We start from the raw sequence: 15262 nt of genomic DNA, 5'->3' as shown, positions 1-15262 counted from the left end.
CCAAAGAAATACAGACGACTCTCACAACTCAACTATTTGATGTTTGATATGAATTTGCTGCGTGCCTAAGTTCTGAATTTTTTCTGCTTTAATAGCAAAATAAAAGGAGAGAAGGAATTTGTGCTTTAAAATTTGTTTCTGCAAACGCACTTTCGTCGAATAATTATAAGGAAACAATTTTCGTTACTTGAAAACACGTTTGAAAGATCAAATAATTTCATCAGACACAAGCTTTAGAGAGTATTCAATGCCTCAAGACGTGCTTTAGATTCTTGGGGTCAGGTAATTTTTTCAAGACTTTATGAAAATGTCAGTGAAAACTCGTCCAAATGGATGAGCTTCCCTGTTGACATGGTAGGAAAGTGCGCCCAGCTGGATAAATTTTCACTAACATTTTCATAAAGTCTGCTAAAACAAGTACTTGACCCCCATAATTTTTTACAAATTTGAAGCTCGTTTTGAAGATATTTGATGAAAACCCTAGTCCTGAGATGCCTTTTCGACCAGAGAGATTTTTTCCTTTGTAATCTCACCCTTCCTCCGTGCCTACTACAAAGGGGCTCCTCCTTCATATTCCATCATCCCTAAAACATCATCTCTCCCGACCTCCAACCCTCCACTTTACAATATTTCTCTCTCTCTATTTTCTTCCTCGCTTTAGTGGTAAAAATTTACGTCGATAAGAAAATTTCCAGTTCAAGGTATTCTTGAGTCATCAGTGATACGATATCGCTTCAAGAGGCACACATTTCATATATCCTATCAAGATAGGACCATTACCTCTAAAACCTATCCTGTCGAGGTTGAGTTTCAGGGTTATTTTGTTTTGTACGGCCATGAGTAGAAGTTTACGTAAAGGTCTCAATTGATGGTCATTATGCAGTCATGGATTGGAGTATAACGAGGGATCCAGTTGATGATCGTTACACGGACACGAGCTCAAACCTTTTAAATACCCGGAAATGTTACCTTTTAAATACCATACAGAAGTTTGAGGGCATAATCACAGGGAAAATTTGTGGGGCTACCCTCTATAATCAATTTAATTTTTTCCCCACTTCCAAGCATCTAGTATCTTTAATCTTCCTTCTTATCCGAAGGTCGGCATCGCTGTGGACGTAGGAGGACTCTTAACCGGACAACGGCTGTTGCGGTGCAGTAAAAATAATGCTCCTTTCAGGGTGACAACGACTGTCATTATTAAACAACCCATTAATAGCTATAACTATTGCCGCACCGATCTAAGTTTGACCTCTACTGTGTCGGAACATCCGTTCACCGCCTGAAAGCCCTCTTGTGTCAGCCTTGGTGTCTACCTTCTATAAGGTAGTTTAAAATTGTGTCTATGTCAACGTTAGTAAAGTGGTTTAAATCGAGGGATGATAGATCGTCCTCCTCATAACACAAGACGTCATAATATTCGTAAATAGTCGTGGGGGAAAGATCTATATTAGCATGCTTGACGCACACCCGGTCGTGTTTGGAAATTTTCAAATTTGAGTAAAACTCCAATACTAAGGGTACAGCGGCAAATTTCTTAGGAAACCTGCAAAAATAGTCCCATCTGTGAAAATGGACATCACCCCGAATTTTGTTGTTAAATAAGGAACCCGAATCAAAACCACGTTCAAGGATAAACGCCCGCCCCTAAATCATTTGATAGAAGTCTGTGGCCTTTTTTTGGGCAATTTTGACGCCTTTAAAACCCGTCGACAGATTCAAAGCAGTTTGGGATCGAGACCATTTTTGTTGTCTTGGAGACATTCTTGCAATTCTCTCAATTTTAAATAAACAATAGTCACTTAACTAAGCAGACACAAGCAATCAATAAGAAAAATAAACAATTGATATTAGGAACTGAAATTTAAAATAAAGAGAGCAACAAAAATAATTGTAAGAAATAAAAGAAAACTTAAACCGATTTGATCGCCATAGATGAGTTGATGGTTTGAAAAAGCTCCGTGTTCCCCTAGAAATGGAAAAAGAAAGACTTGCAAGAATATTAGAAATAACCAAAACAAAGGAACAAAAAAATAGAATTTGCAAGAAAATGGAAGAAACTAAAAAGTGAGATTGAGAGAAAATAGAAAGGGGGAAGAGTTTTTAGGGATGTAAGTTTAAAGAAATTGGGAAAAATGAAGAGAATGGTGTGTTTTGGAGTGTTTGGAGGCTTTTTATGCCTAAAAAAATACCAATTGCAATACCTGATTTCAAGTATCACCTGACTTGACATGGATATCGCGATACCAATGGGTGGATATCGCGACATCCCCTATTTTTGGAACCCCATATTTGAGTCTTTTAGAGGTATCGCGATATCAAAGGTTGGGTAACGCGATACCACTATATAAAACCAAATTTTTGACTTTTGAAATTTTGTCGCTAAGAAATTGTTCGATACTAGGAGTTTGATATCGCGATACCAAAAAGATTTTTGCCCCTTATCGAAATTGTTTTAGAAGTCGCGATATCTGCCATTGAGTATGGCAATTTCACTTAACATTCCCTAAAAACATTTACAACATCATCATATTTCTTCTCAATCATCAAAATTCTATCTTAACAAGTCTAAAAGGCAAACAATTACTAATTAAAGTCTTACACTACTGTGCTAAAAACATTTAATTATTTACAAATTTTTTGGTTCCCTTGCCACATGCGGCAATTTAAAAATGCAAATTGGGGCAGTCATTCACACCTCTGAAATGATGTTTCATCGGTGTCTTCGACACTTGGATATGTCTCTTGTTCAATGTGCAACTGAAGCCTCTTGAGAATCGTAATGTCTTCCTCGTCCTTGTCTGCTTCCGAATTCTCTTGCATTGTAACACCCCTATCCCCTCTCCATCGTCGAATTAGGGTCACGAGCATTACTAACAAATCATCACATTCAATCACATCATAAATAAAAATTCAAGCTAACCATTAACATTATAATATACAGCGGTATGTCACAACAATTTAATACTTTCATACTAGGGTACTATACAATCGAATAATGAATCGTGCTATGCAATGCTAAACTTGGTTTTTCACTATCTACACTTTTATCACTATTTATCTTTGCTAAACTTGGTCTTCCACTGTCTACACTCTTATCACTATTTATTCCCTCTTGAAAGCTAGGAGTTGGACACATAACAAAACTATTCCAATTATTAGCATTAGAGCATAGGTCCATACTCTGCTATTACTGCCTTCGATGATGTTAGTAGAATTCACCTAATTCATGTTTGCTACTTCATCCCAATTCAGAGTAAAACTCACTCTTACAGTCTCTAATTCGAGTCTACGGAAACCTAAAAATAGTTTAAAAATAGGTAGGGACTAATTTGGAACAATTTTGGAAGTTTAGGTTCATTTTCAAAAAAAATTTAAAATAAGGGACACATGTATGGAATGCCCTAGCCCGTGTGACTTTCGAAGTTAGGACATACGGCCGTGTCCCAACCCATGTAACTCACTCACTTGAGACACACGGCTGTGTCTCAGCCCGTGTCTCTTCCTGTGTAACTTACTAACTTAGGCCAGTCCGTATGGAAACTACACTTATACTATTTTTCAACACGCCCGTGTGTGACACACGGTCGTGTGCAACTAAAAATACCTTAAAACTCAAGTTTACCATTTCCTACTTGCTTGGACACTAAGCAACTTAATTACCAATCATTTAACCTACTCAAAACATGATTAAACATGCTCAAAATATACCAAATCCATCATCTTATATGCCTAACCAATGTACCCTCATTGGTACCACATTTTATATCATCAATACACTAGCAAAGCAATCAACCATTCAAGCTTTCTTTTATGCCAAATTTTACCATAATTAGACTAACACTTAACTTCTTAAGTTACTAAACTTTAAACTAACACATACCAAAATATTGAGCTAAGCTATTATACCAACATAGCCTCATTCACTACCATATTTACATATGATCATCAATTCACTAGAAACCAAAATAACAACACCTTAAAAACAACATCAACAAAGGACTCCCTAGGTACATGCCATTACAAAAGTAAGATATCACCACAACTTTCGGGATTTGTTGTTTGATGCTGAGTCGGCGATAAGTCAAAAAATACCTTGCCTACGCACGAAAAAAAATCGCACGCTGAGTATAACTCAGTGGTATTTCTATAATTCGAACAATTTAACTTAATATGAGGAATCAAAACATGAGAATGCAACAAGAAATATTATGCACTTATGTTTCAAATCAATAATAGAAGATTTCTCATTCCTTATCTAAATTTCACATGTTTAAGTATATATCAATGGCATTTCATATAGTATCTGAATATTTCAACTCATGCAATGGCATGATTCATCTCTTTGATCAATACTTGAATTCATTTCAAATTTCACATCTCATTTCATCATTTCATATTTCATTTCTTATCTCAGATTCATTTCTCATCTTTGCCATTTCAATATCAATCACATAAATTTATTATTTATTTTCCCCTATTAATACGACTTGAACTCAGACGGATACACAGATCCAACTAACACACCAGTTTGGCACCTAGTGCCTCATCAGATAAATCCAAAGCAATAACTGCAGCCAACTCTATTTAAATTGACACCCAGTATCTCATCGGTTAAATCGAAGCAAATTAACACCCAGTGCCTCATCGACTCGAGGTCGAAGAAATCCCTAAACTCTTACTATCCTATGACATGCCATCTATATCCGACTCAGCTTGAAAAGCTAATAGGGTTTTATTTCTCTTTTCAATACAATCAATGTCTCAATTTCACATATATACACATTATCACATATAGTCAATTCAATAATCATTTAATCAACATATTTCATAATACACAAAATCAATCCATTTCAAATCCACTATGAATTCAATTTAATCTCAAAGTACCAAAGTACTCACCTCAAATGCTTACCATATTCAAACAATTTAAATATGCAACACTCTACTATTCAATTCGAATTATAGAAACACAAGTCGTGAATTTCGAGCAATTTGACGTTGATTTTATCCTTCCCCTTTTTACTCGAGGATTCTGGTACGATGTTAGCTATGGAATAAAATAATTAAAACATATTAATATTACACAATTCAATTTCACATTAAAATTTTAATTTTCACACTATATTTTTCTTATTCATCAATTTAGTCTCCACATTTAACTTCAAATTTTTATATTACTTTTACTATCAGGTAAATTTAGCTCCCCATTTTCACTTCTACCCCTTAATTTTGAAAATTTCACAATTTAGTCCCTATTACTCAAAATCAACAATTAATTCCACAATTTAGTCATTTTCCACTTCTAACTTAAAAATCTTTTTGTTTAATTCCTAATACTTAAACTATTCAACAATGGAAACATCTAAAATCTTGAACAATACTAAAAATTACAACATGGGTCGGGTAGCCCTAGGTACCGAGATTCCAAAAACGTAAAAATTATAAGAAAAAGACTAAATTGCACTAATCAATTTGAGCTTAAACCCGAAAACTTCTTCTTTTTTTTCTTTTCTTTTAATTTGCATGCACTCATTTCTTTCTTTCCTCTTTCTTTCTATTTCTTTTAATTTGTTTTCATTTTATTTATTATTATTACTTAATATATAACACACATATATATAATATAAACATGTATAACATTTAGCCCACGACCGATCACCTATACATAACAATTTATGAAATGGTATAATTGCTAGTTTAGCCCTTTTAGTTTATTTCAATCTATAATTCAACTTTTAACTTTAACACGATTTAGTCCTTATACCATAATAGCTCCTAATTTATGCAAATTGCCTATCCAAAATTTTATTCATTTCTAATATGACTCCGTAAGTATTGCCACTTTAGCCCCTTTAGTTTATTTCAATCATGGTACTTTTTGTGGACTGACTCCATGATTAAGCAATTGCGAATTATCGGAATGATGCTTCTGGACATAATTGCAATCACTAGAGCCTAATTATATATGTCTGATTGGTCCCTCCGTTAGCTCAACAAAAGCTCGATGGGACTGCATTTGAATCAAAAGAAAATTCTATGACTTTGGGAATAATTTAATTGAGTCGTTTTATTGGCCTGGAATTAAATTAGGTGGTCGTGAGAATTGTTCAACTAGAGAATTTGATTAAATAATTTTCTTAAAAAATTAATTTGAAAAATCTAAGTGATTTTTTAAAAATTTGATTTTGATCAAGTAAAATTAAATTAATCAAATCAATTAAAATTAATATGAAAATTGGACCTAAGATCGTAAATTGGGCCCGAAAGCCCAAAACTGAGATAAAAACCCAAAAACTAGTCGAATCGAGCCCGGTATGTGAAACCAGACCGACGGTTCAACCGGTGGCTAGACCAGACTGGTCGGGTCGTCATTGTCCCAGACCGAACTAACAATAGTTGAATCGGCTTGAAGTGTAGTAAGGGTGTCGCACCTGCATCACCGGACATGTTCGGTGGTGCCGGTGGCTACAACAGCGGTGTCCCAATGGCCGGCGGCTGTTGGTCATCGATGGTTGAGCAATGGAAGAGTTACACTCCTATTGGGATTCTACTATAGAATTTGATTTCAGATTAACTATTCTAAAAATAATAATATTTTAATAGTTTAATATTAAATTAAATTTAATACTTATCTTAATAGTCTTTTATTAATTTAATATTAAATTGATTATCTTAATATTAAATTAAATTTAATGTTTATCTTGTAGATAAACATGCTATTATTTTAATCAGATTTAATATTAAATTTAATTTAATACTAAAGTGATTAAGTTTAATCATAGTTGAACTCTCTAAACTCTCTCTATATACGAGAGTTTTGGGTCATTATTTATACATAATTGAATTCAAGAGAAAGTTATAGAAAGAAAATTCTCTAAAGAGATTATTCCAGAAAATTTCTAGAGATATTTTTCTGATTTACAACTTGACCCAAAAGTTTAGAGAAATTGCAAAATTACCCCATTGGTAATTTTTGTGAAAAATTTTCTGATTCGAAGTAAGCCCACACTCGGCAGACGTGAGCTTGAGGATAGCAGAGAAGACTATTCGGTCGAAGCGCTCATCCTAGACGAATCAAAAAGGTACAATTTTAATTAAGTGTTTATTACTTTAGATATCACAATCAAGATCTTGTTTTGGAAAAAAAATAAAACTCTAGTTTTTCCCTAAATTTATTTTCCACTGAGTTTTTCATATCTATTTTTCTAACAATTGGTATCAGTGCCAGGTTGTGTTCTATTTATAAATATAAACAGATAATCAAAATAAATTTCTCTTCTTCTTGAATGATAGAAAGTTACATTCTTTAGATCTTATGCATGTTTTGAGTTATATATGAGAATGGATGCGATATTATATATTTGTTATATAATTATTTTTTATTGTCGAGGTTATGGTTATTAGGAAATAGATCGTGGACTATCATCTCCACATAGGACTATATTTTTAAAATTCACAGAATTCTTGTGAGCCGAAAACGAACATAGGACTTAAATGTAATTTTTTTCCAAAAGGAAAACATGATGAGTAAAAGATAGGTGGCGGTTGAAGACCCAAGGAATGTCTTGTGGTGAAAAAATTATGTAATTTTATTTTTCTATTTATTTTCTAGAAATAGAACCATGGAAACCTTTGGCTGGAAATTTTATTTTAATTACCTAACTCATTATATATCTGTCTTGTAATTGTTTATAATATTTATATTATGTAAGTTATAATTGTGATATATATATGATATGATCAACAGTTGGTCGATTAAAAATAAGAAGTGTGATAATGGAAAAATACATGTGTTGTATTGTTCTATTCACCTTTTTAGGTTATTCGATAACTGTGAGAAGTGTGATAATGAGAAGGTGCATGTTTAGGATTGGATCTGGCTAGGAAAGACTTGGTTTTTAGGCGGTCAAATTTGACTCACCTCTCTTTCTTGGGACCTTTCCTGGTGCACGGTTCTCATTCACTTATTCGGTTTTTCCCTTAAAAGAAAAATTGTGGAGAATCAAAATTATTTGTTTTAAGATTGATTGATTCTTATAAATGAATATTATAAAATTGTCATATCATGTCATACATATATTGGAAGCATTTCATTTAAATTAGGTAAGAATGCCACTAGGACTATTGTATGATCATTCTTGAAATTTAGGATAAAGAAAACCTTGTATGTTTTTAAAATATTGAGTGAGAGAAGGTCCTTGAACAATACTTACTGCCTCCATTGATGGTCCCTAAGTGATAGCATGATAAAGTTTTGAGCCGGTTCCTACCCTAATCGCACCCCAAGGTAAATTTTGTCATGTGGTACACTAGATCAGATTTCCTTTCAAGGAAAACTAGTCATGCGTGACTTTTAGAGAGATTGTCCTAAGATGACTCACAAATGAAAGCATGTTCATGATGGGTGTTGAGTCAATGGTTGCATACTCAAGATCATCTCTTCTTAAATAGTTTCTCAAGAAATGATATTTAAGTTAGAGATGATGGATAAATGTTAAATGGATGTTAGTTTGTGTGGAGTCTTGAGAATTAATAATTATGAACTGATTGGATGTAATCCATGTTCTTGCTAGTTAATCATGGGACCCTAATACAACAGGGTTGATGGGTGTGAAAATGATTGTAGCAACGAAAAAAATATATTTTTCAAGGTTTTAATACACTACGCATGCATCATACTGCATTCTTGATATGTTGCTGAAATGAAAAATATTTGCTTAATACAAAGATAGTAATAGTGAATCTTTATTTTTTTTCAGTTTAAATATATCTCCTACTCCTCTTATTAGCATTCTTACTGAGAATAAATTAAATAGGGATAACTTTCAAAAATGAAAACGGAACTTGTTGATAGTTCTCAACTATGAGAAACACAAATTTGTTCTTGATGAAACGTGTCCTCCTGAAACTCAGCCTAAAGCGAAAAATCACTAGAGATATTTTGACTTGATTGCTCAATGTTATATGTTAGCGAGCATGAATAGTGTTGCAAAAGCAACATGAGAATTTTCGTACAGCCAAAGAGATCATGACAAATTTGGAGGATTTGCTCGGAAGCCAAGTCGCATTGACTCGACAATCCACTATTACAAATTAGATGAATTTTCAACAGAACACTAACACTTTGGTCGAAGAAAATATGCTTAAACTTATAGGATTCTTTGCAGAAGTGGAGGACAATGAGGCTAAACTAGACATGAACACGCAAATTGAAATAGTTTTCAAATCCTTAACCAAGGAGTTTGCTGATTTTAGGGCCGCTTACAACTTATAGAACAAAACACTTACCTTGACTCAGCTAATGAAGGAATCGTAATACTATGATTTGATGCTGAATGGTGGTAACTTGGCTCAGGAGAAACCTGAAGCAAACTTAGCTATGGGCCCCTCGTCCTCTAAATGGAAACAGAAAGCTAAGGGAAAAAAGAAACTGACTAAATCTTCGATTCTACCTCGTGTGGATAAGAAGAAGGCTAAGAAGTCAAAAGATTCTAAAAAGATCAAATGTTTCTTCTGCAACATGGAAAGGTATTTCAAATCAAACTGTAAGGAGTATTTGGATTACCCAGCCGGAAAGGGTAAAGGTATGAAACTCTTTGTGGTTGAAGCTTGCTTAGTAGAAGAATCAATTGATAATTGGGTTATTGATTTTGGAGCCACTAACCATGTGTGTGTTTCTTTACAGGATTTTAGTGAAACAATAAGTTTGTGTGACAGGAGCCTTTCGTTGTGGACCGGAGATGGGAGCTATGTTTCAGTCGAAGCAGTGGGAGAAGTTATTTTACACTTTGATCATTTTAGGAAGATTGTTTTAAAGAACGTGTTTTATGTACCTCATTTTAAGAGGAATTTAATTTCTGTAGCATGTTTATTTTATGACGGTTATACTGTGACATTCAAAAAAGGGATTGTTATTCATAGAAATTATTATTTAATCTATAATGGATGGATGGAAAACAATCTCCATTTTATCAAACCAAATAACTACTCGATGCTTCAAACTGAAATAGTGAATAGAAAGCTTAAAGCTTCTTACTCTAATGAATGGTACCTATGACACTTAAGACTTGGTCATATTAACCATGAAAGAATCACTAGACTCGTGAATGATGGTCCCTTAAGTATGCTTAAGGAAGTTAGTCTTCCACAATGTGAATTTTGCTTGGAAGGTAAAATGACTAAGAGGTCTTTTAATGAATATGTAACTATTTCTATTTATTTGAACGATGAATAAATAAATAAAGTTAATTTCACATTTCACTATTATGTCTTTTGTATTTATATCTTTTATATTTTGCATGCATAGCAAAATTGTGACAAGCAAATATTAGCTCATTGATTGTCTAAAGTTCAAAATGAAGATAAGTGGCATTGTAAAGAACATTTACATTGCGAAAATGATACATTGGATTGGACCCAAGATGAATTAATTCTGAATCTGTTTGTGAATTAATTCACTTGTGACGTTCATGGTGTGATTTACCTAAATCCTGAGTTAGTCACGGACCATGCGTATGCAACTCATGTGCTTTGATATAAGTGGATGCTTATGCTTTAAAGATGATTGAGCTCATAGCTGGTATGTTGGGTACATGACTTATGTATGGCATGGCTTTAGTTTGGGTATATGACTTATGTATGGAATTGCTTTACTAGCAACAGTGGAATTCATAGCTTAATCAAAGAGTTAATAATATCCCTTATTGGCATTGTATGGGTTGATAAATATGGAACGTGGCCACGGGTTACTAGTTCTTGAATGAGTAATTTATCACAGTTATTTGTTGATAGTGATCATATTAGTGATTAAGAAGACACAATGGTTACAATGAGATAAAATATGGTTGTATTGAGTGAATGGATTTAACTCAAAGGAATCAATGATATCATATGGGGGTAACACACACATGACGAGGTTATTGGACAAAGTAGTTAGGTTAATTGCTTTCATAAAGAGTATACAATAAGGAGTTTTTAATCATGGTACTTCGTGTGGACTGACTCCATGATTAGGTAATTGCGAACTATCAGAACGGTGCTTCTAGACATAATTGCAATCACTAGAGCCTAATTGTATATGTCTGATTGGTCCCTCCGCTAGTTCAACAAAAACTCGATCAGACTGCATTTAAATCAAAAGAAAATTCTACGACTTTGGGAATAATTTAATTGAGTCGATTTATTTGTCATGGAATTAAATTAGGTGGTCGTGAAAATTGTTTGACTAGAGAATTTGATTAAATAATTTTCTTGAAAATTAATTTGGAAAATCTAAGTGATTTTTGAAAAAAATTAATTTTGATCAAGTAAAATTAAACTAATCAAATAAATTAAAATTAATATGATATTTTTGAAAGTTAATTTTCAAGTCAGACAATTGGCCTAATGGGTAATTGAACTTGAAAATTGGACCTAAGATCGTAAATTGGGCCCGGAAGCCCAAAACTGAGACAAAAACCCAAAAACTGTTCGAATCAGGCCAGGTATGTGAAATTGGGCCGATGATCCAACTGGTGGCTAAACTGAACCGATCGAGTTGTCATTAACCCAGACCAAACTGGCAGCAGCCGGACCGGCTCAAGGTGCTGTAAGGCTGTTGTACCTGCATCACCGGACACGGTGGCTGCGATGGCGGATTCCCGATAGTCGTCGGTGGTTGAGTAGTGGAAGAGTTACATTCTTACTAGAATTCCACCATAGAATTTGATTTTAGATTAACTATTCCAAAAATAATATTATTTTAATAGTTTAATATTAAATTTAATTTAATATTTATCTTAATAGTATTTTATTAATTAAGTATTAAATTAAATCAATATTAAAGTAATTATCTTAAATTAAATTAAATTTAATGTTTATCTTGTAGATAAACATTCTATTATTTTAATAAGATTTAATATTAAAGTGATTAAGTTTAATTATAGTTGAACTCTCTAAACTCTTCCTATATAAAGAGAGCACTGAGTCATTATTTACACACACTTGAATTCAAGAGGAAGTTGTAGATAGAAAATTCTCTTAAGATATTATTCTATAAAATTTCTAGAGATATTTTTCTAATTTACAACTTGACCCAAAAGTTTAGAGAAATTACAAAATTACCACACTAGTAATTTTTGTGAAAAATTTTCTAATTCGAAGCGAGCCCACACTTGGTAAACATGAGCTTGAGGATAGCGGAGAAGACTACTCGGTCAAAGCGCTCATCCTGGATGAATCGAAAAAGTACAATTTTGATTAAATTTTTATTACTTTAGATATCACAACCAAGATCTTGTTTTTGGAAAAAAATTTAAAACTCTGGTTTTTCCCTAAATTTATTTTCTATTGTGTTTTTCAAACCTATTTTTCTGGCACCTCGTACTTAGCTACTGGGAATTTTGGCAGCTTCAACTCGCTTTTTCTCGCATAATCTTCAAATTTTGGTTCGGCTTCTTACATCCATCGAATGATCCATTTCGAATCGGGTAACACATTTTCACATGGATGTGGTTTTATCTTTATCGATCTATTTCGTTTTCGATTCCCTATAACATTTTCCACACTCGGTTCCAAGATCGGAAACTTGCTTGGTTGTAAAACATGATCTGATCATCCCATCAACACCTTTGTTTGTCAACATATGACTATCACTAAGTGTGGGAACAGTAATTCCACCTCGTTTTTCCTTGCACATTGGAGCATACTCCGATATATCCATGTTCCCACACAAATTCGTTCCTTTGTTAAAATTGCGTACAACAAAGTCGCTTGGAATGTATCGATATTGGACATGTTTATCACTAGGAAAATTCAATTACTAATTAATTTCAACCACATTTGCACCATCGAAGTTAACTTGAAGTTAACTTCATCTGAGAGAATGATATAAGATAGTCCGTTCCTAAGTGGCGTTTCCACTCACTCTTCCTATCCGTTGGGAGTTTGATTATGTCGTTCATATTCTCTATCAGGAAATACATTAGGTCAGTTTGTTGTACAAAATCGCAGAGATATAATGAGATGTCATAATACCTTACTATCTCGAGAGGCAAGAAAGACATCTCCTTCCCTCGGACTGAAAATCGCATCCATGGTACCTCTATCGATCTACTCGTATTTGCCTCCTTCAATGTAGCATAAAATTTGTGCACGACTGGGAGGTATACCGAGTTGGTTGGGGTTGTACAAAACTTCTCTCATCGGTGATATTAGATCAACTCTCGCGTTTTGCTCTTCAATGTGCCTATGGATTCGAAACCTCGCTCTTGCAACGAGATTTTGCATGGAGCTACAATAAGGTTACTTTCGAGCTCCCTTTCTCGAAGGTAAGCGTAGCTATCCGCTATGAATTCGATATAAAAAAGGTTACTATGCATGGTTTTGGGGTTTGGAAACATAGAATTTGTGGAATCTCGAAGAAAAGGGTCGTAAACGTTGAGTTAGGTGGCTATGACGGCTTGAAAGGTGTATCAGCTGGTAAAGGCAATATATAGAAGCCATCTAGGGTTTTACTTGTCATCCAAACTTAGTGAAAACCTCTGAAGATCGCATTGAATCAAGAACAGGAAATTGCTAAAATGGCTTGTATGTCGTGCCATAGGGGGTGCATGGCGCGACATGGCACTAGTTTTTCCCTTGTTTGTATTGAATTCGAGGGTGTATCGCGCCATAGGTAGGATGTGGCATGACACAACGATAAAATTTAGCATTTTTAGGCTCGCAGGGGTTGTGTCATGCCATGAGATTGTTATGTGATGACATGGTTTCGATTTGGCCTCTCAGGGACTTGTAAAAGGTCATTGGTTGCCGGTACATGCACCCTACTAACTTCTAGCTCCTTTGTTGCCATCAAAAACCTATTTCCTTCTAATTCTAACAAAAAATAGCAAGTCTAATTCCTAAATCGAACAAATTAAAAATAAATTAGTATACAATATTTATAAATGAATTGAAAAATATAAAAGCATCATAATTTTCTTGCTAGTTTGTACTTTCAATTATCAAACCAAATTAATTCATTTGGCAAAAAATGGAAAATAAAATTTGTTTCCATATTGATTCTTAAATATACTTTTAAAACATATTCCTCCTACCCAATTTTTCAGATTTCAAATAAATATATTCCATATTCAAAACTTTAAACCGAACCAAAATCTCAAAACCAAACTATAATATGAGTTAATTAATTTTTGGTCAATTTTTCCTTTCGAGCTTAAACCTTTCTTTATTTTTAATTTGACAACTCTTCCCAAGTCATTCATTTAACTTAGATTCTATTAAAGTGTGATCATCACCTAAGATTGTGCTATATCAACTGTTTTTTTTTTCAATATTTTTAAACTATTAGGTAATGACATGATATTATTATAGAGTTCTATATTATTAGATTTTAATGAAATCTAAGTTCAAGAACTAATTTTTAAACAGAATTCAAATAACAAAGCAAACCTAATGGTTAAGTTTAAGATTAACAAAGATAATAAAATCTATTGAATTTCTTTTCCATCAGGTTGGTTAACTTAGGAAATTGACCAACTGTAATTTTGGTTGAAAGTTGATTTTTATTTTTGAAAATACCAAGTAAAACCATATTGAAGGATACACAGATAATTAAACTAGATTTAAATACATAACGTAGACACTCAAATCTCCAAATCTTAATCTTACCATTTGTGCTCAGGATTTATTGGGTTGGGTTTTGTGAATGGCTCAGAATCCATAAATCAAACATTTTTATGGGCTTAAATATGTCCTGTTTTGTAACTTCAGTCTGAACCCAGAAAGGAAAATACCAAATGGGTTTATTAATCCAAAAACTTTTGATTACAATTTACAAACAAAGGGCAACAATCAAGGTCTCCTCATGATGTCTAATCATTAATCTAATATATTTACCACAAAGAAAGAAAGAAAGCTAAGAATGCTTAATATGGACTACATTTCCATCTCCATACAATTGATTGAATAATTCAAACACCTCAATCTAATTCTATTTATCTCTTTCACATTTGTATAAACAAATGAATGGTTATCATCTAATCCTAAAATTTGAGAAGATTTGGACAAACATATTAAGCTTGGATAAAAATATTTAGGCCCATTTAAAATATGATCCGAACTCGACACCAACATTCAAGGCTTGAACTTGACCTAGACCGACTCACATTTATTAATTTTGTAATATGTTATTTCAAATATTATGTAACATAAAAATTAAATTTATTATACTATAATGTATACATTAAAAAAATATGTTAAGTTGGTGTTTAAAATTTTA

The sequence above is a fragment of the Gossypium hirsutum genome, chromosome D06, assembly GCF_007990345.1.
Source record: "Gossypium hirsutum isolate 1008001.06 chromosome D06, Gossypium_hirsutum_v2.1, whole genome shotgun sequence".
Taxonomy (NCBI): Eukaryota; Viridiplantae; Streptophyta; class Magnoliopsida; order Malvales; family Malvaceae; genus Gossypium; species Gossypium hirsutum.
Note: the sequence above shows the minus strand (reverse complement) of the source record.